The sequence below is a fragment of the Dendrobates tinctorius genome, unplaced genomic scaffold (assembly GCF_039654945.1).
Source record: "Dendrobates tinctorius isolate UK_male_01 unplaced genomic scaffold, ASM3965494v1 ptg000090l, whole genome shotgun sequence".
Lineage (NCBI taxonomy): Eukaryota > Metazoa > Chordata > Amphibia > Anura > Dendrobatidae > Dendrobates > Dendrobates tinctorius.
Window position 1 is genome coordinate 1,014,957 of NW_027361758.1, and position 15,983 is coordinate 1,030,939.

Below are 15,983 nucleotides of genomic sequence, written 5' to 3' on the forward strand. Positions count from 1 at the left end.
TGGAATAGCCCCTGGCCTCAGTCATGTGATCTTCAACAGGCCAATAGTAAGGGCACAGTCGGCGCATGCGCCCCAGTCACCGCAAGTCCCGCAGAGCGCCACAAGCATCATGCACCAGCGCACACAGACCCAGAGAAAATCCCCGGGGATGTGTGCACCGCACATAGAGATGCCGAGCGCAGAGCGGGACCACAGAGAACTGGAGGCGATGCGCGCGGCCAAATACCATAAGGCCAAAGCACAAGTTGAAAAGTTCAATGGGGCAAAACAATAATATAGGGGCTTACATGGAAAAAAAAAAAAAAAATATATATATATATATATATATATATGTCTACACGGATCCTATTATTCCAGCCACCAATTATAGATAGCCCATTATGAGATCCATCTCTAACTATACATATATTGCAATATAAAACGCCACATAAATATGTATATCAAAATACAACCAGATAACATGTACACGATATAAGTATAATATACATGCAATAAAAATTACATAGTATAGTGTATTGAAATACAGAATCATATCACAAATAGAGATAAATATACATTAAACATTATCAAAAGAAGGCATCCAATATTGCAATGCAAGCACTGCAGGCACTTGAAGATGAAAGTCCAGTAATATAAACGGTCACATCACAGATCCACGGACAAGGGAGATAATATGTGCAGAAAAGTGAGTCTATATGAAAAAAAGAGGATATGTTAAAAACAGAAAATTAAAAACAAAGTTAAAACAAAAAAGGCAGCCACAAAAAACCATAAGAAGATATGGAATGTGTAGACAAACAAAAAAGGAGGAAAAAGGAATAAATCTACCGCAATAATGAGACAAGACAATTGCCAATACTATATGGACAAATGGTGGAGGGAGGCAGCAAGAGAAATTTAATATATTGCCAATATTATAAAAAAGAGGCAAAACTTTGGGGTCATGGTATCCAGTTCCACAATCCACCTTGCTTCCATTTGTGCAAGTATTCTCTTGTTGTCACCACCCCTAATGCCCATATGCAATACATCAATCCCCCTCACCTTCAACATACTAGCATCGCTGTTATGATATAATCGAAAGTGTCGGGGGATAGTTTTTAAGTCAGCCGGATCAGACGCCGAATTAGCCGCGCCAATGTCCCGCACATGCTCCCGAACTCGTATCCTCAATTCCCTAGTGGTCTACACATTCCATATCTTCTTATGGTTTTTTGTGGCCCCTTTTTTGTTTTAACTTTGTTTTTAATTTTCTGTTTTTAACATATCCTCTTTTTTTCATATAGACTCACTTTTCTGCACATATTATCTCCCTTGTCCGTGGATCTGTGATGTGACCGTTTATATTACTGGACTTTCATCTTCAAGTGCCTGCAGTGCTTGTATTGCAATATTGGATGCCTTCTTTTGATAATGTTTAATGTATATTTATCTCTATTTGTGATATGATTCTGTATTTCAATACACTATACTATGTAATTTTTATTGCATGTATATTATACTTATATCGTGTACATGTTATCTGGTTGTATTTTGATATACATATTTATGTGGCGTTTTATATTGCAATATATGTATAGTTAGAGATGGATCTCATAATGGGCTATCTATAATTGGTGGCTGGAATAATAGGATCCGTGTAGACATATATATATTTTTCCATGTAAGCCCCTATATTATTGTTTTGCCCCATTGAACTTTTCAACTTGTGCTTTGGCCTTATGGTATTTGGCCGCGCGCATCGCCTCCAGTTCTCTGTGGTCCCGCTCTGCGCTCGGCATCTCTATGTGCGGTGCACACATCCCCGGGGATTTTCTCTGGGTCTGTGTGCGCTGGTGCATGATGCTTGTGGCGCTCTGCGGGACTTGCGGTGACTGGGGCGCATGCGCCGACTGTGCCCTTACTATTGGCCTGTTGAAGATCACATGACTGAGGCCAGGGGCTATTCCAAGGTCCTATTCTGGACTTTGCATCACTGCAGGCGCATGCGCTGGTTGCACTCTTTCTATTTGCCAGTTTTGGTCACATGACTGAGGTCAGGGGCTATATTAAGGTCCTAACTGGACCTTTTACCATATCCCTCTTGAGAAAGCGGCCTGAGACGCCGCGAAACGCGCGTCGGGGGTGGTACAGCCTTTTCCCTCTCCTCCATTCCTGGTAAGTGCCCCTTGGGGGTCGGTTTTTTCCCCATTGTTTTCTGCCGCTTATTCATTGCGGCTTGTTCCACTATAACGATGCCCCTTACTAATGTCTAGTTCAGGCCACTGTGCTTGGGGGCTACAATTTCTTATTGTGGGAATTTTTTGTACTTCCTTGGGACATGGTCCGGGAATTTTTCCATCTATTTGGAGGTTTGGGATACTGTATGCGGATACTATCTGTTTTTGTCCATAATTGCACATTACTATAGATATACTGTATGTCTTTTGTAGTACTTTACTTGAATAAAATTGAATATAAATTTTTTATATTGCTTGCTCCATGTTTTCTCCTGATATTCATTCCATTAAAATATTGGCAGTATTGGTCCCTGCAGGCCTTTGCATCATCACGGTTTCTTTCCCTTGCCAGTGCTTGAAGTCCAGGTACTGCGGGATCATTGTCGCGCCACCCACCAAGAAGAACCTGACCATTTGTAGTGTCAACAGAGTCCACAAAGGCAGGCGGAGTGTAATCATTCGCATCGCGGCGCCGCAGAAAATTGTGCAGCACGCAACAAGCCATAACGACCGAGTCAATGGATTCCAACTTTAGGTTTATGGGTATGTGGAAAATCCGAAAGCGGCTGGCCATGATGCCAAACGCATTCTCCACAACCCTTCGTGCCCTTGACAAACGGTAGTTAAATATCCGTGTTTGCTCCGTCACACTTTTTTGGGGGTACGGTTTCAGCAGATTGGCATGCAGCGGGAAGGCTTCATCACCGACAAAAACAAAGTTGAGGTTGCCGGTTGTCTCTGTGTTGGGAGGCAGGTTCAGGTCACAATTGGTCAATCGCTCTCCAAAAAGTGTATGTTCTAACACTCCCCCATCTGAAACCCTGCCGTTCATGCCTACATCAACATTTATGAACTCGTAGTTAGCATTAACAAGGGCCATAAGGATTACACTAAAATAGCCCTTATAATTGTAAAAATAGGATCCACTTTTCGGCGGTTGGGTGATCCTCACATGTTTACCATCCAAAGCCCCCCCACAGTTTGGGAACTGCCAAAGCCTCTGAAAATCAGAGGCAATATTTTTCCACTCCGCCTCTGTTTTTGGAAACTGGATGTAGCTCCTGAGGCTTTGAACTATGGCATTGCATGTTTCAGGAATCAAACTGCTGAGCAGTGACAAAGAAACGGCAGAAGAAAATTGCAGATCTTTCAGTGATCGTCCGGTGGCCAGGAATCTCAGCGTCACGGTCAATCGTTCGTCTACCGGCACAGCAGCTCGCATTTTGGTATTTCTCCTTTCAATCAATGGCGTCACCCTGGCTAGTAAAAATTTGAAAGAGTCCTCTGACATCCGCAGATAGTTCTTGAAATCCTGAGGATTGTTCTCCTGCAGTTCTCTTACGAGCTGCATGTGTGAGAATTCGGACCTCTTCGCCAGCCACTCTCTGGTCCACATGCGCCGCTTTCTTTTGGACCGCCTCTCTTGCATCTGTGCCTCTTCATGTAGCCGACCAGCCTCCAACATCAAAGCAGCAGCCACAATAGCACGCTCTGCGCCGTTCATGATATACAAAATGCAGCATAAAATAAAATCATTAGACGATTTGGTAACAAGAGCTTCATTTGTAGAAAGCCAACACAATAATCAATAAAAGTATTACTCTAAAAAACACCTTGCATGGTACTATTGAAATACATACCTGGCAAACAGAGTTGTTCTTTGATGAATAAAATGAATCCACTAATAAAAGCGCAATAGCGATTGCAATAGGGACGCCGAAGCAACCGCGTTGTGAAAGCCGTTTAAATATAAACGCTGTAGCGAATCACACTGGAACGTTGAAGCCAAACCGGTTAACATCCACTATGCATGGGAACAAAGTGTTGAATGAGGCGCTCCAGCGTTGTCTTTTATACCTTTGTCAGATACATTTCGCACATTGTGAGCGCTGTAAAGACCAATAGGGCAGAGGAGGCGTGGCCGGTAAGTCACGCCTGTGTCGCTGAGCCATGCGTCGCTATCAACGTCGCTCGTCGTTTTTAAGCTTCAAACACAACGATAATTACTGGACAGCGGGACGCCAGCGATGGAAAAATGTACCTGCACATTCGAGCACGTTCAGCGATAGCCGACGGGGGGTCCGGTCGCCGCTACATTTCACACTTAGCGAGATCGCTAGCGTGATCGCTGTCGCGTCACAATATCGGTGACGCTTGAGCGATATCACTAGCGATCTCGCTTAGTGTAAAACCCCCTATAGACTACTACAATCTTAGTTTGTTTGCACCAACCAGAGATTCGTTTGCCATTAGCATGTCTCTTAACAATAGCACAATGCATCAGGGTTGTTTTGCTACTGATTATAACCCAGGCTCTGTTTGCGTCTGGTCAACTTGTCAAAGTTGTCTATCACTGTTTAAAGTTCAACATATGTTGCTTGTTACAAAGTTAACTCTTCATGCTCATAGCATAACGCTCTAAGATGGTAACATATGGGCAGCATGACTTCCATAATCACCTATTCTGAAAACTGGATACCTATCGTAACTCATGCACACACGCATACATGTTTCATGGGTATCACCATCGGTCCTCGATTATTGATGTCATGCATGACCAGTGCTACATGAGACCATAACATTTTGGTCTCTCTTGTCTTCGAGAATCATACTATTATTGAGCACAAGACTTCCTTGTTCAAGCAACATAAATATTCATTATCTATACAGTTGTTATTCCTATTGTCCTAATTAGTTGGAAAGCTCCTTGTAGAATTCCCATCAACCACTCCTCAATTGGCAGGGTATAGTAAAGAGAAGGTATTCAGTCAAAGCAAATATCACTTGTGTGCAAATCAGGATAAGGAATCTTTGAAACACCGCTTCAAAGACCACAGAACAATTCCTTGTCTTACGGTATTGACACAGAGCAAACGCTTTGTGTCTCAGTATCAAAGTTCAGCATTAATGATTTTACACCATAGTATATTGCAATATAGTGTTTGGATTCAAACAACCATATTTCATATTTGCAATACTTTCCACCCTTGGTCTAATGACCACACTATATCAAAGCATATAAACAATATATTACAATATGTAGGCTATAAGATATCCATATTTTTATTAGCACCACACGTAAATACTCTTACTTCAAATTAGGCATTTGATTTCATTGGCTTATTCTTTAGGAGGCATCACCTCTCCCACCTCATGAACAAATGTCCTGATGTAATCTCTTAAATGTTGTGCTTTTAGCTTCTTCATTAATCCTGCCTGAGGAAGGAGCCTTTGTGCTCTGAAAGCTTGCAACTATATATATATATACAGTATATTTTTTTTTTTTTTTGTGGTTAGCCAATAAAGGTATCACTCCGAGAATACTTTTGTCATACTTTGTAGAGATGAGCGAATATTTCAATGGTTGGTGTGGATTACGATCGCCGAATTTGCAATATTCGCCAATTTATTCATCGAGTATTCGCTGAACATAGCCGAACGCCATTCAAGTCAATGGGAGGCAAAAACAAACGCATACACGACACCTTCAAAAGGGCCCAAAAGCTGCCAAAACACATAAAATGAAGGTTAGACACCAGGAAAGTGGCCTCAATTGACCCACAGTATAAATTTTACAATGGCACAGCAGCAAACAGCCATTCATGAGGTATCACTATCTAGGACAGCATATACAGCTTTGAATTGAATGTCAAGTTAAGACAAGGTGGGTGAGGGATCTGTGTATGCCTGCTGTGCTGGCAGCCCTGATACCTCATCATAGAATCAGAATGGTAGAGTTGAAAGGGACCTCCTGAGCCATCTGGTCCAACCCCCTGCTCAAAGCAGTATTCACTAAATCATCCCAGACAGATGTCTGTCCACCCTCTGTTTGAAGACTTCTATTGAAGGAGAACTCGCCACCTCTCTTGGCAGACTGTTCCACTCATTGATCACCCTATTCTAATATCTAATCTGAGTCTCCTCCCATTCAGTTTCATCCCATTGCTTCTAGTCTTTCCTTGTGCAAATGAGAATAAAGATGACCCTTCTACAATGTGACAGCCCTTGAGATATTTGTAGACAGCTATTAAGTCTCCTCTCAGTCTTCTCTTTTGCAAGCTAAACATTCCCAAATCCTGCAACCGTTCCTCATAGGACATGATTTGCAGACCGATCACCATTCTGGTCGCTCTTCTCTGAACTTGCTCCAGTTTGTTGATGTCTTTTTTAAAATGTGATGCCCAAAACTGGACACAGATTGTGCAACAGCTCAACCTGCTTTTCATGCTCAGACACACTCAGGTGGCACAAATATCAGTTTCATAGACTACCATTGTCAGAAAAATCTAAGGATAGTAACACGGGTAGTTGACTCAAAGGAAGTGGAGGCATGCCGGTCTCGGAGGCAACACACATGAAGGAGGCCCAACCAGGAATTACACATTTGCAAAAATTTGTGGCAGTCACCAACAAAGTGGCATCAATTTCACCACAGTGTAAATAGTATAATAGATAGGAACTTACATTTCTTACACTACAGCCAACCCAGCAGATTGAGAGACCCAATCAGGAGTATTCACATTTCAAACAATTAGTGGAGAGACCACCAAAGTGGCATCAATTTCATCACAGTAGAAATAGTCTAATAGGGACCGACAATCTTCCACTACAGCCATCCCAGCAGATGGACACCCAACCAGGAGTGTACACATTTCCAAAACCTAGAGGCAGACACCAATAAAGTGGCATCAATTTCACAACAGTAGATATAGTATAATAGAGAGTGACATCTCTTGCACGGCAGCCAACCAACGAGTGAAATATGGTGTGCTGAATCACCTTAGTCACAGAAGAAATAATTGAGTGTGGAGGAGGCCTGTATGACAAAGAAGATATGCTCCAACCAATTTCAAAATATGATCTCCCTTAATGTATGATGTTAGGAACAGAAGAAAATTTTTCGTGTCTGGATGAGGCCTGTATAGCATAGACTAGATGCTCCAAACAATTTCAAGCGAAGATCTCCCCTACTGTATCACGTTAGTAATGGAACAAACTTGTTTTTAGTGTGGATGAGGCCTGTATAAGGCTAGTTTCACACTAGCGTTTTTGAGCGCAGCGACGGCCTGCGCACGGCCGCTGCTAAGCCCCGCCCCTGCCGCGCCTCCGCCGGTAGCTCCGCCTACCGGCGCATGACGCTGCATGCGCCCTGCATACCCTATCTTTATCACTGGGGGCGCAGGCCGTGCGCAGTATGCGTTTGGCGGCGCAGGTTGCGTTTGGCGCAGGTCGGCGCACCGTCAAAAGGACGCATGCGCCGCCAAACGCATACTGCGCACGGCCTGCGACCCCAGTGATAAAGATAGGGGACGCAGGGCGCATGCAGCGTCATGCGCCGGTAGGCGGAGCTACAGGCTGAGGCGCGGCAGGGGGCGGGGCTTAGCGGCAGCCGTGCGCAGGCCGTCGCTGCGCTCAAAAACGCTAGTGTGAAACTAGCCTAACCTAGAAGATATGCTCCAAACAATTTCAAACTTGGATCTAGCCTGCAATATCAAGTTTGTAAAAAAATATATATCTTTTTTATGTGCAACAGTTCTGCACATACAACAATTTCACCGCCACAAAATTACAATGTTGGATGTGGCGGGCTGTATCACGTTTATCAACAGAATTTTTTTTAATGCACATGAGCTCTGCTGTATCACGTTTAGCAACAGAAATTTTTTTTTGCAATATGCATGAGCTCTAAAGACAGCTTCATTTCACCGACAAAATTACAACATGGGATAATTGTTGCTAAACGTGATACAGCCCACCATGGCATATGGTGGGCTACAGTATATCATGTTTAGCAACAGAATTTTTTTTATTTTTAATCTGCATGAGCTATGCATGACATGAATTTCACCACAACTAAATAAGAAGGTGAGATATGGCATTCTGGAACATGGTAGCAACTGCCAAAAAAAAAAGATTTTTTTCATGGCCAACAGCTCAAATCATTGAACAATGTCACCACACCACTAATTGACAAGGTCACGTATGCCTTGCTGTATCACATTTAGCAAGTGAAAAAATAAGATTTAGAGCGGCCTACTCATGCATGGTGCACAATAGAAGCAGTGCACAACACGCTTTTATGACGTGCCCTGCTATCTTTGTCTGTGGACCTAAGTAATGGCACAAAAAAAAAATCTACTGGAAGGTCGATTTCACAGTCACACAGAACAGTAGCTATCCAAACTATCTGACTAAGAAACAACTGCCTAGCTAACTAGCTACACTCTATCAGCAAACAGTCCCAGCATCAAGAGCAGCCTCTGCGCTGTTACATTGTCAAAATGGCGCTAAAATAAGATGTCCGCTCTTTATATGGAGATGGACATGTGATTTCAGCAGCCAATGACACAAGCTGTTGTGTCAGGATATTGTGGATGTTTCCTGCACCCTGAATGGCTAGCCGCAATGTGCATACAAAATTAGAAAAAAAAACCTAACCTCATCAAACACGTGCCCCATGTTCATTATACACCACCATTATCGTAGCCAAAGTGCTCAAAATACTTTAGTGGCAATGCAAATATTTTCCCGCCCTTTTTACCGAATGTTTCCAATTTTATAAAATTTTGCTTGAGTTTCCGATCACAAAACCGAAAGTGCTATATTCGTTCCGATTTTATGTTTGGCAATCGTTTTTTGAGCAAATTCGCTTATCACTAATCGATGGACATAAAAGTATTTACATCGATTTTTCTGGTTAACATGATACCACAATATAATTTGTTATTGTACATCATATTTCTATGATTAGTATTTTTCCTTTATCCTTATTTTTCTGGTTTGTGTATATTCATACACTATTACTCCCGTCTTCTCTGGGTGGGGAAGGGGGACAGATATAGGGCTGATTCAGGAGTTCAGCAGGTATTTATGTCTTTTTACATCAATTAAGGAATTTGCTCCTAAGACCTTGTGGGGGCTTCACAACACATTAGGAGACCCTAATCAGAGGACAATAAAACATCCAGACTCCTTATCTATGAACTGGTCCAATATTTATGTTTCTCCCTCTCCCATAATGATGGTTCTGCTTCACGTCACTTGTCTTATCTATTGCATTTTTTCTGTGCTGTGTTGTGCATAAATATGTGACTCTTCAGATTTTGTATTAGTCAATGCCTGATGAAGAGACGTGAGTAGTCTCGAAAGCTTGCAATGTGTTACCATCTTTTCAGTTAGCCATTAAAAGGTATCAACCACTGAGGACTCTCAATTCTGAATATTTTTCTATCTACTGGCTAACACGGTACAAAGATATACATCTTTCCTGTATTGAAATATGTGAGTCAGACAGAACACCTGGCAGAAGGTTCCCAATAGTGAGGCAGATCAGGGGTGGAATTCAGATTTTTAACAACAGGTTCTGTGTTTGTGTGTAGGAAAGCCACACCCATTTTTTAAGCCACACCCATTTATACACACCTTTTCCTCAAACATATACAAGTAGGGGCGCAGTCAAACAGTTGGAAAAAAAAATAAATTGGAATGAGATCAGAACAGTGCACATTCTGGCCAGCAGCTCTCCTGACCAGAGTGTGACAGCTGCATATACTGTATTTCTATGCAGTCTTCTCACTTGACTGACCGGCTGGCCAGGCTGTGCACTACATTCTGATTCATACGACAGTCTGTCTGCGTCCTAATGGTAATTAAAAGTAAAAATCCATTTAATGCTCCATCCAGTATTATGGGTACCACATAGTGCTCTATACAGAATGAGCCCCATATATTGCTCCATACAGTATAATGAGCCCCATATATTGTTCCATACAGAATAGTGAGCCCTATATATTGCTCCATACAGAATGATGAGGCCCATATATTGCTCCATACAGTATTATCGGTACCTTATCATACACTGGAGCATCATTTATGGGGTCCATCATACACTGGAGCATCATATATGGGGCCCATCATACACTGGAGCATCATATATGAGGCCCATTATACATTGTATTGAGAAATATATGGGACTCATTATACTATATGGAGCCCCATATATGATGTTCCAGTGTATAGTGGGCCTCATATATGATGCTCCAGTGTGTAATGGGCCCCATATATGATGCTCCAGTGTATGATGGTCCCCATATATGATGCTCTGTGTATGATGGCTCCATATATGATGCTCTGTGTATGATGGCCCCATGTTATGAATGAGTCACCGTAGGAGGCAAAAACAGAAATAGTAGCTAAGTCCAGAAAACCAAAGACGTTGGCAGCTATCGGACTGCAGACCCCTGAACCTAACAACAACTAGCAGTAGCCGTGGGGGGTTCCTACGGTGCCCTAGACCCCTCGATCACAGCCGGAGAGCTAAATAGCCTAAAGACAGAAAGGGAAATCTAAACTGCCCCAGAGCAGACCCCAAAGCAATAGGCAGCCCCCAACATATAATGACGGTGAAGCAAGATGAAAAAACACTAACACAGATAGAAAGATAGGCTGAGCAAATGATGGGGCCCAAGCTAACTAAATAGGACAGGATAGAAAAGCTGCTGTCTGCAATCCGCACAAAAACCCTATCAAAACATGAGCCAACAGACTGACAGGGAAAAAAAGCCCTGAAGACGCTAGGCTTCAAAAAGACTATATCAGTACTCAGGTATTTTCTGAAGACAGAGCAAAAAGGCAAAAAGGAATTCAGCTCACCCCAGCAGGGAATGGCAGAAATCCAGAAAAACAATGCAAAACAAAACCAAAACACAAATGCAAAAAGCAGAGCAGAAAACTTAGCTTTTGAGGAGCAGGAATCAGACTGGTCTCCTAGAATCCCTCAGAGAAATCACCAGCCAGGCAGAAGGGCGTCGGCTGCCTTATATCCAGTCAGTAATTCCCGTCACCCAGTCATCATCATCCAGCTCAGGTGCTTGGTAATCAGCCTCACTACCTTCCTTCACCAGAAGAGGGAGTTCATCAGACCTCAATGGTGAAGGGGAAAATGAACTCACAACAGCCCCATATATGAAGCTCTGTGTATGATGGTCCCCACATATGATGCTCCGTGTATGATGGTCCCCATATATTGCTCCAAACATTAAAAAAAAAGAAAATAAAACACTCATCTCTCCTCGCTTTCCGCTGCTCTGGTCTGGACTCCTCAGTGCCGCCATCTTCCAGCTGTCTGCACTGTGAGTGTTCAGGCAGAGGGTGTACAGGCTTGACATTATTGCGCCCTGTGACCTGAACGTCGCAGTCAGGAGATAAGGAAGATGCAGAGGTAGAGCAGAGAGAGGTATTGAAAGTGCCGGGTCCCTGAGCAAGCAGGGGGCCCTTTCGTGGTCTCCGACATTGGCACAGGCACCAGGTGCCCATAGCATTGCGGTGTCCCTGATGCCCAGTGGACCCCTCTACCTGCTCAGTGCTCTGGCACTCGACCGGGTGCGCAGGGTGCTTATGCCGACCCTGGCTACTGGGGGCCATCCCCCCCGCTCATTCTCCCCCACCCCCGGCGCCACTCATTCTCCCCCCACCCCCGGCTCATTCTAGCCCCTGGCTCATTCTAGCCCCTGGCTCATTCCCCCCTCCGGCTGGGCACGCCGCTCACCTGAGTCCTGGCGCGGTGCCTGCATGTATGTCCAGCCAGACGCCAGTATCTTTTTTCACATGATACCGCTCATTAAGGTCATGAATATGGGCGCCACGCCTATAAGAGTGGAGTGGCGTCCATATTCATGACCTAAGAGCGGTACCACGTGTCCGCGCGCTTACACAGGGAAAAGATGCCTGAAACCATTGGAGCTGCAGGCACCGCTGAAGGAGGTGAGTATGATGTCTGTGGAGGGCGAGGGGTCGAGCCCGGACTTATAAATAAAAAAATGAAAACCTTGCTCAGGTGCTGAATGGGCCCCCTCATTTTTCCAGGGCCCTGAGTACCGGATCGCGGCTCTGAATCACCCCGGTTAGGGGAACCGGCTGCTTTTTTAACAAGCAGTTCCATCAAACCGGGGAGAACCAACCGAATCCCACCCCTGAGGCAGATGGAGGCACTGTGAACACTGTCTGACCTTTGATCCGGTGGTCTCCATCTGTTTAAACATTCATAAAGGCGCATATGTATATCCACACTTTTGAGCACTTCTGAAAAAGACAACACTGAACAGATGCCAGACGAAGTCCAAAGTAACTCTGCTACCTCATTATAGTGAATGGATCCAAGGGCAGACACTGAGAACTTGGGGCACCTGTGCAAGAAATGTGTCTGGCCAACCTCCTTTTAATGCAACAAAGCTAAATATATACATACCGAATATTATATATGTATATATCCACACACACACATATGTACATGTATATATTGCATAGTCTTCATACGGGATTATATGGAGCTCTGTTTTTTATTACATACCATCCTGTCTTGTTAGCTGTATAATGCAATGATGGCTGATGGAGCATGAGAGAGCTTCTATTCTAATTGAGGAGCTGATGAACTGGTCATCTGGTCACCGGCTCCTCCATCAGCAGTCATTTTATATTTAACAAGAGAGGGTACTATATAGTAAAAGAGGGCGCTGTGAATAACAAAAACAACAACAATACACTATGTATGAGACAGCACTGTACATAACAGCAGAGGAAGCTATGTAATAAGGGACCGCATCATATATAACTAGAGAGGATGTTACGTAATAAGGGACGGTGTTATTCATAACAAAAGAGGAAACTACAGTATGTAACTAAGGATGGTGTTATATATAAGTGAGTACACTATATACTAAGGGACTGTGTTATACATAATAAGTAATTACACTATATGCTAAGGGACTGTGTTAGACATAATAAGTGAGTGCACTATATGCTAAGGGACTGTGCTATACATAAAAAGTGACTACACTATATACTGAGGGATGGCGCCATACGTAATAAGTGAGTACATTATATACTAAGGGACTGTGTTATACATAATAAGTGAGTGCACTTTATACTAAGGGGCTGTGCTATGTATAATAAGTGAGTACACTATATACTAAGGGACTGTGTTAGACATAAGCGATAATAACGTCTTGATCCATCTCCCCCCCTGTTCCTAATTCCATTATAAAATCCTCTTCCTCCCATCCCAATCCCCCACACCCCTCATTGTCCTCCTCCCCCGCATCTCATTATTGTCCTTTCAACCACCCCATCATTGCCCTCTTCACCACCTCCACCATTGCCTTCTCACCCACCACCTCCATCATTGCCCATTCCACCACCTCCATCATTTTCTCCTCCCCCACCACCCCCATCATTGCCCTTTCCACTACCACCATCTTTGCGTTCTCCCCCACCACCCCATCATTGCCCTTTCCACCACTTCCATCATTGATTTCTCCTCCACCCCCATTATTGCCCTCTCCATCACCCCCATCATTGCCTTCTCCCCCCCACCCCTACCATTGCCCTTTCCACCTCCTTCATCATTGCTTTCTCCCCCACTACCCTATTATTGCCTTCTCCCCATCACCTCCATAATTGTCCTTTCCACTGTTACCATCATTGCCTATTCTACCACCTCCATCAATTCCTCCTCCCCCACCACCCCCATCATTGTCTTTTCCACTACCACCATCATTGCCTTCTCCCCCACCATTGCCAAATTCCACCACCTCCATCATTTCCTCCTCCCCCACTATCCCCATCATTGCCCTTTCTAGCACCATCATTGCCTTTTCCTCCACCACCTCCATCATTTCCTCCTTCCCACCACCCCCATTAATGCCCTTTCCAAGACCCATCATTGTCCTTTCCACCACCCCATCATTGCCTTCTCCCCCATCACCTCCATCATTGCCCTCTCCGTCAACCCCATCACTGCCTTCTCCCTATCACCCCATCATTGCCCTCTCTGTCACCCCTATCATTGCCTTCTCTCCCATCACCCCCATCATTGCCCTCTCGGTCACCTCAAAATTGCCCTCTCTGTTACCCTATCATTGCCTTCTCCCCATCACCCCCATCATTGCCCTCTCTGTCACCCTGAAATAGCACAAAAAGAGGACTTAAAAATCCTCCAATAATAGAAGAAAACAGCAAAAAAGCAGAAAGGTTTACCAGTCCAGGCCTCCAGACAAATGCAGAGGATGCAGTGGACCCATATAATTAAGATGGCAACACAGGTGCAAGAATACCGATGAAACAACCACTCACAGCCTACCAATACATGGAGGGGGCAGTTGCCTGGTATGTTAGTCTAATATATAAAGCTCAAAGTGTGTATGTATGTGTGTATGTGTGTGTGTGTGTGTGTGTGTGTGTGTGTGTGTGTGTATGTATGTATGTATGTATGTATGTATGTATGTATGTATGTATGTGTGTGTGTGTGTGTGTGTATGTCCGGGATAGGCATCCGCACCGTCGCAGCTACAGCCACAAAATTTGGCACAGTCACACGTCTGGACCCCGAGAGCGTCCTAAGCTATGTTGTGAGGCGAAATTTTAACCCCGCACGTTCCAATTCACCAAACAATTTTGCCCCTATCTACATAATGGGGGGAAAAGTGTGTGCGTGTCAAGCCCCGCCCCTCATTGTGATGTCACAATGCCCCTATTTGCATACTGGGGAACAGTGTGTGCGTATCAAGCCCCGCCCCTCATTATGATGTCACAATGGTTGCCATGGCGACGCTGATGTCATCAAAGGTTGCAAGCCCTGCCGCCGCTCATTATGATGTCATAATGGTTGACTATGGAATGGAGGATGTGTGATGAGTATATGGACACCGGACTATGGGATGGAGGATATGTATGATGGGTATATGGGCACGGGACTATGGGATGGAGGATGTGTGATGGGTATATGGGCACTGGACTATGGGATGGAGGATATGTATGACGGGTATATGGGCACGGGACTATGGGATGGCAGATAAGTATAAGGGCATGGGACTTTGGGATGGAGGATGTGTGATGGGTATATGGGCACTGGACTATGGGATAGAGGATATGTTTGACGGGTATATGGGCACGGGACTATGGAATGGCGGATATGCATATGGGCACGGGACTATGGGATGGAGGATGTGTGATGGGTATATGGGCACTGGACTATAGGATGGAGGATATGTATGATGGGTATATGGACACGGGACTATGAGATGGCGGATATGTAAGATGGGTATATGGGCACGGGACTATGGGATGGAGGATATGTATGATGGGTATATGGGCATGGGACTATGGGATGGAGAATATGTATGATGGGTATATGGGCATGGGACTATGGGATGGAGAATATGTATGATGGGTATATGGGAATGGGACTATGGGATGGAGGATGTGTGATGGGTATATGGGCACTCGACTATGGGATGGCGAATATATATGATGGGTATATGGGCATGGGACTATGGGATGGAGAATATGTATGATGGGTATATGGGCATGGGACTATGGGATGGAGAATATGTATGATGGGTATATGGGAATGGGACTATGGGATGGAGGATGTGTGATGGGTATATGGGCACTAGACTATGGGATGGAGGATATGTATGATGGGTATATGGGCACGGGCCTATGGGATCGTGGATATGTATGATGGGTATATGGGCACGGGACTATGGTATGGAGGATAACTATAATTTTCTATAACTAACCACAGTTAGTTACTATGCCCGGGCAGCGCCGGGCTCTTCAGCTAGTCTAATATATAAAGCTCAAAGTGTGTATGTATGTGTGTATGTCCGGGATAGGCATCCGCACCGTCGCAGCTACAGCCACAAAATTTGGCACAGTCACACGTCTGGACCCTAAGAGCGTCCTAAGCTATGTTGTGAGGCGAAA